Source organism: Abramis brama, assembly GCF_963993115.1.
Source record: "Abramis brama genome assembly, chromosome: 12".
NCBI classification, from domain to species: domain Eukaryota; kingdom Metazoa; phylum Chordata; class Actinopteri; order Cypriniformes; family Leuciscidae; genus Abramis; species Abramis brama.
Genome location: NC_139974.1, coordinates 3,209,420 through 3,221,929, shown reverse-complemented (window position 1 = coordinate 3,221,929; position 12,510 = coordinate 3,209,420). Strand labels below are relative to the sequence as shown.

Genomic DNA, 12,510 nt, shown 5'->3' with positions numbered 1-12,510 from the left:
TCTTCTTCACACCGCTTCACACGCGTTGCTTACGTTTCACAGTCTATCTATGTTCACACACATTGTTGAGTCTGACATGGATCCGTCAGAGCGAGCTGGCAATGACATTGAAATGTTACACTCCAGTCGGCGTCAAGTCATGGGTGTGGATGTATTTTGGCTTCAGGAAAACAGATGGAGCGTTTGTCTGATTGCGCCCGTTTATGGAACGCCGTTGGGGACAATACCTATTATATGCAACGCGTGAAATTTGGACGCATTAACACGCACAGTTTGTACGCGTCTTTTTGGTCCGTGTAAACGCGAACGTTTTGTACGTCTAAACGCGAAGTTTTTTGTCATGTTATTTAAAGACACGATCGTTTGTATCGCCTTAACGCAACATTTTTGGCCGTGTATTTTTTGTTACGTGTTTCTATACGAACGTTTTCGTCGTGTAAACATGACATTTTTGAACGTGTAATATTTCTGAGTCTTATTTGATGTGCGACATACATTTTTTTCTGTTTTAGTTAAACTGGTGATAATTTAGAGTCAATGATTAAATACATTCAATGACTGCATGAATTAACATTATATTCTTTTGTAACGTTAAAGGAATTTGTCCTGTAGGAAAAGTGAGTGGTCTCTGTGATCCAACGACCATAGCCTATTTCCCCTCTGGTTAATGCATTCGAGGTGTCTATTTGGACCACTACAAATAGCCTACTTGTTGGCAGAACTAATTACACTAGGCCAGTCTACCCTATATGTGGAAATCCTCTTTAGTCAGCGGTTTCTGTGGCGTAACGTGTAAAGGGAGACCGGGGTTCTATTCCCACTGATAGCGCTTTTTTTTATAACTTTACAGTTATTAAACGCAAAATTGTTTTCAATAAAAATGATTTGACTTAAAATTAATTTTAATTCATAAAAGTTACATTTAGGGTAAGGTTAGGGGTAGCTCTAGTCTTTAATATCTCAATAAGTTGCCATGATTTTAATATTGTTTTATAAATCTAATAATCTACTGTCAGTTAAATTGCAGGATGTTTAATGCACAACAATACTGATGAGCAAATAGTAACGTTATCTGTCACTATTTATAAGTAAATAGCATCTAAATGTCTACTGAATCCACAACTGTTGCTATTTACACTTGGACTTGGACTGGCTGCCCCACAGTTTACGTGGTCCGCCTGCTGTAGTGATTCTGTAATGTTTATGTGTCGTATGATTGTGTCTGTGTTTAAATGTTGAATAAAGATTTGTAAATTGTCATAGGCTACTGGTGCTTTGTTTTCTGCTTTTGTATTTGCCTTATTGTTATAATATAATTGTTAAATTTGTGATTGTTACAATATATTGTTGTTATTAGATTATTTTTATCTGACATATACAGTATACATACAGTATATGTGTATTAATTATTTCCAGTCAAACTGACATCCCGACTTCAAGGAGCATTCCAGAGTCTCTCATACCAGATTGATGCTGGCCCACTCGGAGATTACTCCAGTCATTTTGAAAAAACAATAGCCACAGTATTTAGTATTTAGCCTTTGCTAACTTTATTATTCATTGTATTTATTAAAGTTGAATGATTTATGGCATTTATTGGCACTATTATGTATAATTATTGACACCCCACCTTGGACCTCACTAATTATTAAACCCTGGCTATGGCCGTATCCAGTGTTGTATGTTGTATGTTAACATATGTTATACACAGGGCTTAATTTGAGCCTGAACACGCCGGAACATGTTCCGTCACCTCCGACATTGGATCCGGCACCTTTTTTATTGGATCCGGCACCTATGTCACTAAAATGAATTGCCTAAATGAAAAATAAATAAATAAATACTGTTTGTGTAGTGTTCAATGTTTGTGACACATGACTTGCGCGCTTGTTGTACGAGTTGAGATTGCTGTTAGCCTCGATCGTTTCACGCAGGGGAAAAATGTCAAAAAGACAGGAAAGTCTGCTTAACTTTTTCAAATACGCTGGTCAGTCAGATCCCAAACAAGCAAAAATCGTTTCCGCTGATCAAAAAGGAGACCACGGTGGACACAGTAGCCTAGTATCAACATAATATCTCGTTATCAGTGGCGGCGCCAGGGGGGAGCTAGGTGGTGCTGTAGCTCCCCCTATAATAGCCTTAGCACCTGCCCAGCACCCCCAAGAAATGTCTGTAATTTATTATTTTTATATTTTAATTTCATGTTTGAATAGTCTTTTTCATGTTGTTAAAAATAGGAATTAAATACTAATTTAAAAATCGCGCGCGGGCGGGGGCGGGCGCGGGCGCCGTGAGCGCTGAGCGAGCATTAACGCAGGAACGAGTAATGTTAGTGAGTTGTCGTCAAAAAAGATGGATAAAGCAAAAAAGCTGTCGGGGACTAAAAATAGAAAAAGAAAGAGGGAAAAGGAGATGGCATGTAAATTGTTGCGACAGCAGCTACTGTAAATAAGTGGATGGTGAAACTGAGGCAACAGCTAGGATTTAAAGTGTGACGTCCAGGCATAGACTACTGGCTATCGGGACTACCGGGAGATTCCCGGTGGGCCGACGTGCTTTTTGGTCCGATACATCGCATACTTTTTTTTTTGTCTTAACGGCCCATAAAACTCGTACATAGGCGGCCCATTCGTTTTGTTTTGCTTAATTGTGTAAAGTGCCGGTGTAATGCATTGATCAAAAAAAGTCAGCGTTCGTTTTTTTCTGACACCCCATGAAACACGTAGATCAGCGGCCCATTGGTTCTTTTCTTGATTGACACTGGGCTGGCCCAATCACATCTTAAATATAAAGTATAGAAAAATATACTCTTTCAAGTATAGAAATTAGTACAAAACTAATAATGAAAGTTTATTTTATTTTTCAGTGCATTTGTTTTACAATATATGGCTATTACACTCTAAAAACTGCTGGGTTGTGTTAACCCAATTTTGGGTCAAATATGGACTAACCCAACATTGGGTTAAAAAATGCAATTTAAAAATGGACAAATTGCATTGGTTACATTAAAAATGTAAACCAACGGCTGGGTTTGTCCATTTTTAAATTGAATTTTTAACCCAACGTTGGGTTAGTCCATATTTGACCCAACATTGGGTTAACACAACCCAGCATTTTTTAGAGTGTAGGCTAGTATCATGGGATTAATATTATAACTATTATTGTGTAATGTAGACTGACACTAACTAAAAGAGGTTTGAATTTTTATTGTTTAATTTGCGCTCTGAATATGGGTTGGGGCTTTTAATTTAACTCTCAAAGTGCACCAGATTGATGATGGCCAACATTGTTGCTGCATACCCGTCTGACACTGGGGAGTTGCGCCCCTGTCTATAGCCCTTTCATTATATATATACAGTATATGCTTATAGTCATGGAACGAGTATAGTTAATGCGGGCGTGTACGCATGTGTATACCAAGGGTGGTCCGATGTGACCTTCATAATGAAACGCCCCAAAATTAAAAGCACCTTCTCTTAAGTGTTGAGCATCCCCATAGCACCTGCAACAGAAAATCTCTGGAGCCGCCACTGCTCGTTATTTCGACATAATAAGGGGACATTCTAATCTGCATTAAGCCACATTAAGCGTTCTTATAATGCGTTTCTATGGGAGGAAAATGCTTAACGTGTAATTTCGTTCATATTCTGGGCTCATTTGATTTGTTTTTCTGATTTGGGCTTTTCTGATTTTTGTACATAGCATAGCCTATTTGTTAGGATTTTAGTATCATAATGATTAATAAATGCACGCACAATTATCCGTGAACTTGATTTGAACAAATGCCTTTCAACTTGTGTGTGCAAAATTCAGAATTAAATTAATGTGCAGAAATTTGTACAAATAGAAAGTATGTAGGCCTACTATACTGTTGTAGCCATTAAAAAAGCGCATTTAGTTTCATATTTGTTAAAATATTATAATGTTATTTTTTTTTCCATTTATGTTGATTTATGAAAAGTGAACAGCACGACCGAGTAAGATAGGATGCGCAATATGAGACATGGAGCGGGTCAGACATGATTTTGACCGCTGAAGTTGAAGTTGTTTTGTAGAAAGCCTTTCTTTAAAGTGAATTTCGTTTTGTATAAATTGTATCTTAATTTTAATCAATTTTTCATCAAGCAATTGCCTGTATTTAATAAATATGCCTACGAAACAAATATAACGGAGGCACCCGCGCGCTCACTTCCATTGCACGTGAACTAGAGCACACCCTAACTTAACGAAACTCAGCCTATGCCTCACACAGACATGACAAATACATCAAATACACAAAGCTTGAAATGTCTTTAAACGAAATAATTCAAAACGAAAAAAGAAAAAGGCTACTCTCTGATTATGTAATCCATTAGTCTTATTTATGTGCATTTCTATATAAGCGCGTTCACACGGAGATGGCGATCGTCAACTTCATCTTTGCAGCCGAGTCGACACTTTTAGAGAAAACACTTATTTATTAATAAAAATCAATACACGCATCACCGGATTTACAGATGCACGCACACATATTATTTCGAAATAACGAGATATTGTGTTGAAATAACATTATTATTAATAATAGCCTACATCTTTTAGAATAGGCCTATTTGATTGAATGCTGAAAGTTGCCCTTGTTCAATTTAATAAAATTAAAACTTTAATTGTGATCATTAACATAACTGAATATTAAAAATTTAGTGGCCAAGTTTTGCGCGGCTCTCCGTCAAATCTAGCACCCACTCAGCACATGCGTTAAAAATTCTCTGGCGCTGTCCCTGCAGAGAAGCTACGTAGGCAGTGTAATTTTTATTTTATTTTATTTTTTTTGTTTGTTTTGTTCCGTTACCTCCAACCCCCGTTTTGAGTCGCCGGATCTGCGCTCCGGGACCTCCCACTTTACAAATTAAGCACTGTACATGTGTATATAGCCTGTTATAAGAGGATGCAAACTGAATGCAGTCTGTAAAAGTTCTTTGACAGTTTAATAAAAAATTTCTAAGAGCCATCCCAGCAAGCAATTTTGCGTCTAGACGTCTAATAGCCGTCAAAACACAGCCCAGACGCCTAGGCTAAAACGAGGCTAATTTTGGGCTGTCAGTGAAAATCTAATAGACGTCTAAACATAGCCCAAGAATAGACAATTTTTACTGCTGACCAAAATTTTTTTATTACAAATGTAGGCACGTCAAAAAGCGCGCTCATAATGTAAGAGAAATCATAACAAATCGTGACAACAATCGTGCTCTTTCAGGTAGTGACCATATAGAACTGCATTATATGACTGACTGACAGACAAGAACAGTTTGACTTAAAAATATCAAAATTGAAACTACTTCAGAAACAAAGACACCTACATCTTGGATTCCCTTAAGGTAAGCTAAAACATGCCAAAATTTCATTTCAAAGTGAACTATCCCTATAAATCATTCTTTATCACTTACTCATATAACTCTAATGAACATAAAAAGATACTTATAGGGGTAGTTCACTTAAAAAAAATCATGTAAGCATTTACTCACTTTCACTTGGTTCCAAACCTGTATGGCTTTCTTCTGTTGAACACACACAAAAAATATATATTTTGAAGAATGTTGGTAACAAGACATTTAATGGTAGTCAGTGACAAGTGTTCTGTATATTCAGTTGCTGTACTTTGTTGACTGATTGCTGGATAATTTGCAATAAACAGTGTCTTTAAATCAAATAAAGTGGATTACATCACTCCAGTTGTGAGGTTTTTACACTGGCTATCTGTCTGTCAAAGAATTCATATCAAAATACTACAGCTGGTTATTAAATTAATTAACATTTTATGGCCAAAGTAAATTTCTAATCTTCTGATGCATTATGAACCATCCAGAGCAGACCTCTCAGGTCATCTGGGACAGTAGCCAGCTACTTTTATATCAAATTTATAAGTCAAAATTATAAATCAAAACAAAACATGGAGAAGCAGCATTCAGTTTTTATGCACCATATCTGAAACAAATTCACTGAAAACTGAATGTATGCTGCATATTTTAATTCTTTTAAATCAAGTTTAAAGACTTCACTGTTTGCCACTACCTTTTATTAATTGGAAAGGAAAAAAATATATATTTTTTTATAATTTCTTTTCATATTGCACTATGTTGCTGTTAAGTTTTATGTAAAGTACTTTGACAATTTGCATTAAATCAAAAACTAGTATTTCTTACTCTAATCTAAAAACAAAAATATATTGGTATCTTTAATAATAATAAAAAATAGTAATGATAATAACATTCAGTTTCATGCTTACCACCTTGAATTTAGATATGGGCACACAGTTGCAATAACACGTGCAGGTAACGTTAACTTGTTGGAGAAAAATAGTACTCTGCAATGGTAATGTTAAAATGTCACGGTTTCTACACATTATAACAACTAACTAATTTAAACAATGAACATAACAAAAATAACACGCATACTTACAAGATCGAAGTAGAAATTTGAAGGTTTTCAGAGTGTTGCTCGCCCGTTGCTCTCTGACAGCTGCCTCGTGTCAAATAAAATTGAAAATGGAGGAAATGTGTATGCGAGATCTGGCTAAAGTGATCTAGGCCCTGTCCCAAATGGCACACTCCGGACTTGTGGACTTCCTCAGAGTCCACACTTTGGTGACGTCATGTAGTGCAGACCTATAGGGCCCTTGGCGCGAGTCCACGAGGGCGCATTGAGAGGTATTTTTGGGACAGACTCGATCGGCACGCCGGAAATAACGGCCTGGTTGTTGTTGGACAGGAGAAATCACATTTTTGCACTACGACGTCTTATCTGCATGTCCACTACACATCCTAATTTTACAGTTCTATATTTTGATATTGTGCATATCACCTGGGCATTAAACAATAGATATATCATGCTTATTTAAATGATGTATACAGTTGTACATAATAATACATATGTTCCATTTGAACTAAGATTACAATTTTAAAACATAATTTAAACATAATTTCAATTAGTAGTTTCAATATTCATACTGTTTAAATATATGACTCAGTAAAGCCCTGCCATTCGGTTCTATTTATTTAATGAATCATAATGCGATCGTATTATTAAACACGCTATTATTATGTTTGAGACATCAACCACTGGTCGATGACCATAATGTCTGTATAAACTGTAGGTAACAACTGGTAAAATGTACATTTAGGTCATAAAAACCGTAATATTTTCTTCTCAGGCTTATGTCAACAATTATCCGTAAACGAAATCTCCTCCCATCCGTTGTCTGATTGGCCTTTCGCAAGGATTCCTGGGTAGTTAAAGTGCGTGAAGCCTGCTTCTATGCGGGCTTCGTGGAAGACCGCTTCAAGGGTGTAAAGGGGGCGCTGCTGAGCACACTTCAGAGCGTTAAAGTACTGAATGGGACAGCCTACGGACTCGTAGACTCAGCGAGCACGCGCAATTCAAGTCCACGAGACCGAAAGTCCGCATGAAGTGCGCCATTTGGGACAGGGCCCTAGTCGCGCAAGGCCAGTAGTCCCAGTAGTCATGTCTCAGTAGTGTTTCGATTGTGCCATCTAGCGGTTGAGAAATGCCATTGCATTTGATTTAATTTGAAATGATAGACAGTCATATCGTAGATTGTGTATATGTTAGCCAATGTATGTTTATGTGTGACAGCAAACATTAAGCTGTGTGAGCGAAAACATTTTTAAGACTGATATTCTTATACTAGCTCGCTGGTCTGAATCAGGGCTATAACCAGCCGTCCGTAGCCCAGATTGCTTTGATTTCGTCAGGTGGGCTAAAGCAGACCGCATATAGCCCGTCCAATTCGGAGCTAAATCGTGACTACAGATCGACCATGTCGTGAAATGACACATTGAACCTTGTAGATATCATTACCAATGCAAACGTGATGAAATATCAACCATTTCATGCACTGCCTGGCAAAAAACTACAATTAATCAGTTTTGACTAAAAGTGGTCTACAATAGCCGGGTCTGAATACGAGCTAAATCGTGGCTACGCACAGCCTACACATATAACATGTAAAATAAAGCAAACTAAACAACTTGTAATCACAGTTGACTTTGCTTACATGATGGAATATCATACATCTCACAAGTTATTTTGGAAAAAAATACATTTATCCAGATTAAATGTTATTTGGGCTAAAAGTGGGTTAAACATAGGACTATATCGGGTCTATATTTAACCCAGACGTTGAAATGACGGCTATTGCTTGCTGGGATCGTAGAGAGCAATCCACTTTTCCACGTTACCGGAGACAAAAAACCTGCATGAGTACAAACGGGATGAGATGCCACAGCATGACACAGCATGACACAGCACTGACATCACAGCCAACGTATAAATGCATCATTGACTCTAAAGTTTTACGCTTGCCTATGTACATGCCAACAGGCTTGTTCGACTTCATGCAGCTCTGCGCAGACCGATCGGCGGCTGACTTGAAGCAGTGCATGCCGGTTAGAAATTTTGTCCGACTTGATACAGCGCCGACGCCACGTGACTGTGACGTATGCCATCAAAGTACCGCGAGAGCAATTCGAGAGTAGCCGGAGAACTCAGCCAGCGCAGCTTCTCAAGAGCGGCTGCACTGGGCTGCACGTGGGCTGATGACGACACAGCTTTTCCACGATTGGCCGGATTCACCGCATGACAACGATCACGTGTGTTTCGTGTTTATTTCGAACACCTTTAGTTCCTCTAAAGCTCTCAAATCAGTTTATTATAACAGTGAACACTCTTTTCATGTCGTTGTCATGCTATATTGTGTCATGTTTATCAAATTAAAACTGCTTAAAAAACGTAGACTCCACTTCATTGATAGTTGCTTATGTTGAACTTTATTCTTGTTCAAACAGACGCTGTATGAAGCAGTAGCCTACATAAAGTATTGAATGAAAATGTCTCTGAAACATCTGTGCATTATTAGGCAAATATTGCATTTATTTCACTGCAGCTGTGGTAAAGTATGCAAACACCACGTGAGCGGTCACTACGGGAACCAGAAAGTGTCCGACTTCACGTCTCCGTTTGCAGCTCCTCCCCGCCTGCACGCGGCTACTCTCGCCGATCGGTTACATCCAGCCGCAGCCGATGTCGAACACACCTATAGTAAAATTACGATCTCATTCACGAACAAATGTTACGTGTGACGTTTGCATAGGTATTTGCTTACCTAACAGCACATCATCCCTCACGGAAAGAAATGTCGTCTGATGTTGTTTATATATGTATACAGCAACGTGCCATCGAATCACAAATGCAAATGAAATCCTAAATAGAGCAACGCTATTGGCTGTTGTGCGGTCTGACGCGACACCCGAACATATACTTCGTATTTACGCGTACAAACTGTGCGTGTTAATACGTCCAAATTTCACGCGTTGCATATAATAAGTATTGTCCCCAACGGCGTTCCATAAGTAGGTGACGTCCTTTACACGTGCATTTACCCAGCTAACATGAGTCCAGCGGGCCAGTGGCGGACCACCGGTGGCAAAGTTGGCGGCCCACTGGCGGACGCCGCCGGCGGATCACTGGCGTTTTGCTCATCGTTATTCTAGCGGACCTCCAGCGGCAGCCGCCGCTTTCCCGACGGTGGTCCGCTATCGTGCCGCTGGTTTATAATAAGTGTTTTCTGGCGGACCACGGTCGGTCCACGGTTTATAATCAGTTACTCATGCTAACCAAAATTCACTATAATGGATAAAAAAAAGCAATGTACACCAGTCTCAATAGCAGTTGCAAATTTATTTTTATTAAATTAATTTTCAGTGAACAGATGAAATGGATACATTTGCATTACATTTATCAGATTATTTTATCCAATGTGACTATTAGTCAAGTACATTATAGGATAAGTTGTACCTTTATGAAAATTAACCATGGTTCTACCACAGCATTTGCAGTAAAACCATAGTTGCTAACAAAATGAACCATGGTTTCACAACAACCAAGGTTTAAAAACATACGTTTATAGTCATGATTACCATAATTTTACAGCAATAATTACAGCAATATTACTAGTTGAACCATGGTTTGAAAAATAAATAAATAACATGGTTGGTACAGTTGTACCATAGTAAAACCATATAGTGCTTTTCACAATACAAATAGTTTTATAGCAGCTTTACAAAAAAATGCATGTTCAAGGTTATACAATCGGAAAATATCCTTTAATCAGCCAGAGGCGACTGCTATTCACTGGAGAGCATCTTTTGGCAACAAAGTAATGTCCATAAAATAATACATACAAGTCATGAGTTTAAAGTCCTAATTGCTATCCTTCAACATTTTTAAAGGGTAAGTTTGCAGATTTTCAATCCGCTATTCTTACAATGTTGGTAATATGTTAGAACAATGTTTACTCTTTCTCTTAGTTACGTGTACTAAGATATTCCTGTTTATTTGTCAGCAAAACTGTCATGCAAACCTTCCCTTCCCTTCCCCGGTTTCACAGAAAAGGCTTAAGATAGTCCCAGACTAAAATGCATGTTTGAACTGTCTTAACTGGAAGCAACTTGCACTGACATATCTTAAAATATTTCAGTGCCATTGTTTTGTCTCAAGATGCACAACAGTAATGTCTAAAGTACATTTTAAAAAGCTACTTAAATATCCTAATTTAACTAAGGCCTAATCCTGGCTTAATCTAAGCCCTGTGTGTGAAACCGGGCCAATGCAATATAAGGATAATATCTGGCAGTTGTGTGTCCATCTATAGTTGCCATCATCTGAAGTCTTCGTGAGTGTTGGTGTCATTAGAAGTCTTCACAAGTGAGGCTGGATCCACACTGGAGCTGCTGTAATCTCTAGTAAACTTGCTGAGCATCCTGAGATAGAAACAGGGAAGCAACAGGAGAAAGATTAGCATAGCTGCTGTCATATTATTTCAGGCAAAAGATGATCATGTGCACTTTTTATTATTTCATCACATATAACTGTAGTGCAAGAGTATGAGATGTGTAAATTGAATGCTTGGCTACAGAGATGTGTCTTTAATCTAGATTTAAATTAGGATCATGTTTCTGGGCCCCAAACATTATCAGGAAGGTTATTCTAGAGTTATTCCCTTACATTCTATTGAATTAATAGGAAATCGTCAGATTTTAATGAGAAAACATGACCTAACGAGTCAGCATTTTTATAATTGAATACTATACATTCTCACAATGCAAACGTCCTAAACATTTCTGAGTATTATCAATGTTGAAAACAGTTGTGCTGATTAATATTTCTGTGTAAACCAGTCTAACAGTTTAATCCATTTTCTTTTCTCTCTCTCCAGGATTAATTGTTAAATAGACCCAACATATATAAATGGTAGTTTACACTACTATTCAAAAGTTTGGGTTCAATAGAATTTTTATTTTTATAAGAATAGAAAATAAATATTTTTATATTTTAAAATGCAAGGATGCATTAAATTGACCAGAAGAGAGAGTAAAGATTTTTCAAATAAATGTTTTTTTCTTTCTATTCATCAATTAACCCTGAAAACACAAAAATGTGAAGCAGCACAACTGATTTCAAAACTGATAATAATCATAAACGTTTCATCAAATCATCATATTAGAATGATTTCTGAAGGATAATGTGATGCTTCTCCATAGAAAACAGTTTGTTTTAAATGTTTTAATATTATTAAATGCTCCAGTAACATTACATTATGTAAACTGCAATGCATTTATGACAAAGAACTGCACCGATGCAGATGTAATATCATAGCAACCTATCAATAAATGCACTCGCGACCAAACCTTGTACTCTCTGATGTTCGCTCTGCTCGGCGCCACTGCAGATTCAAAAATGCGCTAAATCCTATGGAGTCAATATAATGCCACATAGTTTTGCAAAAGAATAAAGTATCGCGAAAGAAAATAAAGTTTTGCAAGACAAAAATAAAGTTTTGAGCAAAGAAAAAATGTTCTGCTCACAAAAATAAAGAATGGCAAAGGGGAAAAAAGTAGCCTATTAAAAAAAAAAAGATTTGCAAAATAAAATGAAGTACTGCAAAAAGAAAGATATAATTAATTGCAAAAAATCAATGACAGCTGCAATCCTATTTTATCTATGCAACATATTTTCCTTACTCACACATACTAAGTTATTTGCAACGCTGTTTTTATTTTGCGTTTCAGTCAAGCGTGTGCTCGCAATACCGTTTTCCCTTTGCGCTTCACTTTTCTCTGCGTTTCTCTTCTTGGCGCTGTTTTAACGTGGGGGTGGAGTCAAGAAACCCCGCGAAGTCACGTCGCAGCAGATCGCAAAACAATTCATGTCACTATGATATATAAATATTACTAGTCTAGTGGTTTAACATGAGATATAAATCATCTTGTGTATATCTAACGGGCGATTTATTTATTTATTTTATTTGTCTGACAGCACACCTGATCCAGTATTAGTCAGCAGGAAGTAGGGCAGGGATAGTTTGGAAACCAGCAGGAGAGTGGCTCTCGAGGACCAGGGTTGGCTACCTTGGATTTAGTCATTGTGAATTATTATTATGGCTACAATAGTTGACTG

General features: G+C 37.5%; 1 protein-coding gene across 1 annotated transcript in view; it reads right to left on the bottom strand.

Annotated features, from left to right (window-relative positions):
• LOC311093928 (uncharacterized protein) overlaps positions 1-12,510 on the bottom strand; it is a 773,523-nt gene that overhangs the window by 81,155 nt on the left and 679,858 nt on the right. The window lies entirely within an intron of this gene.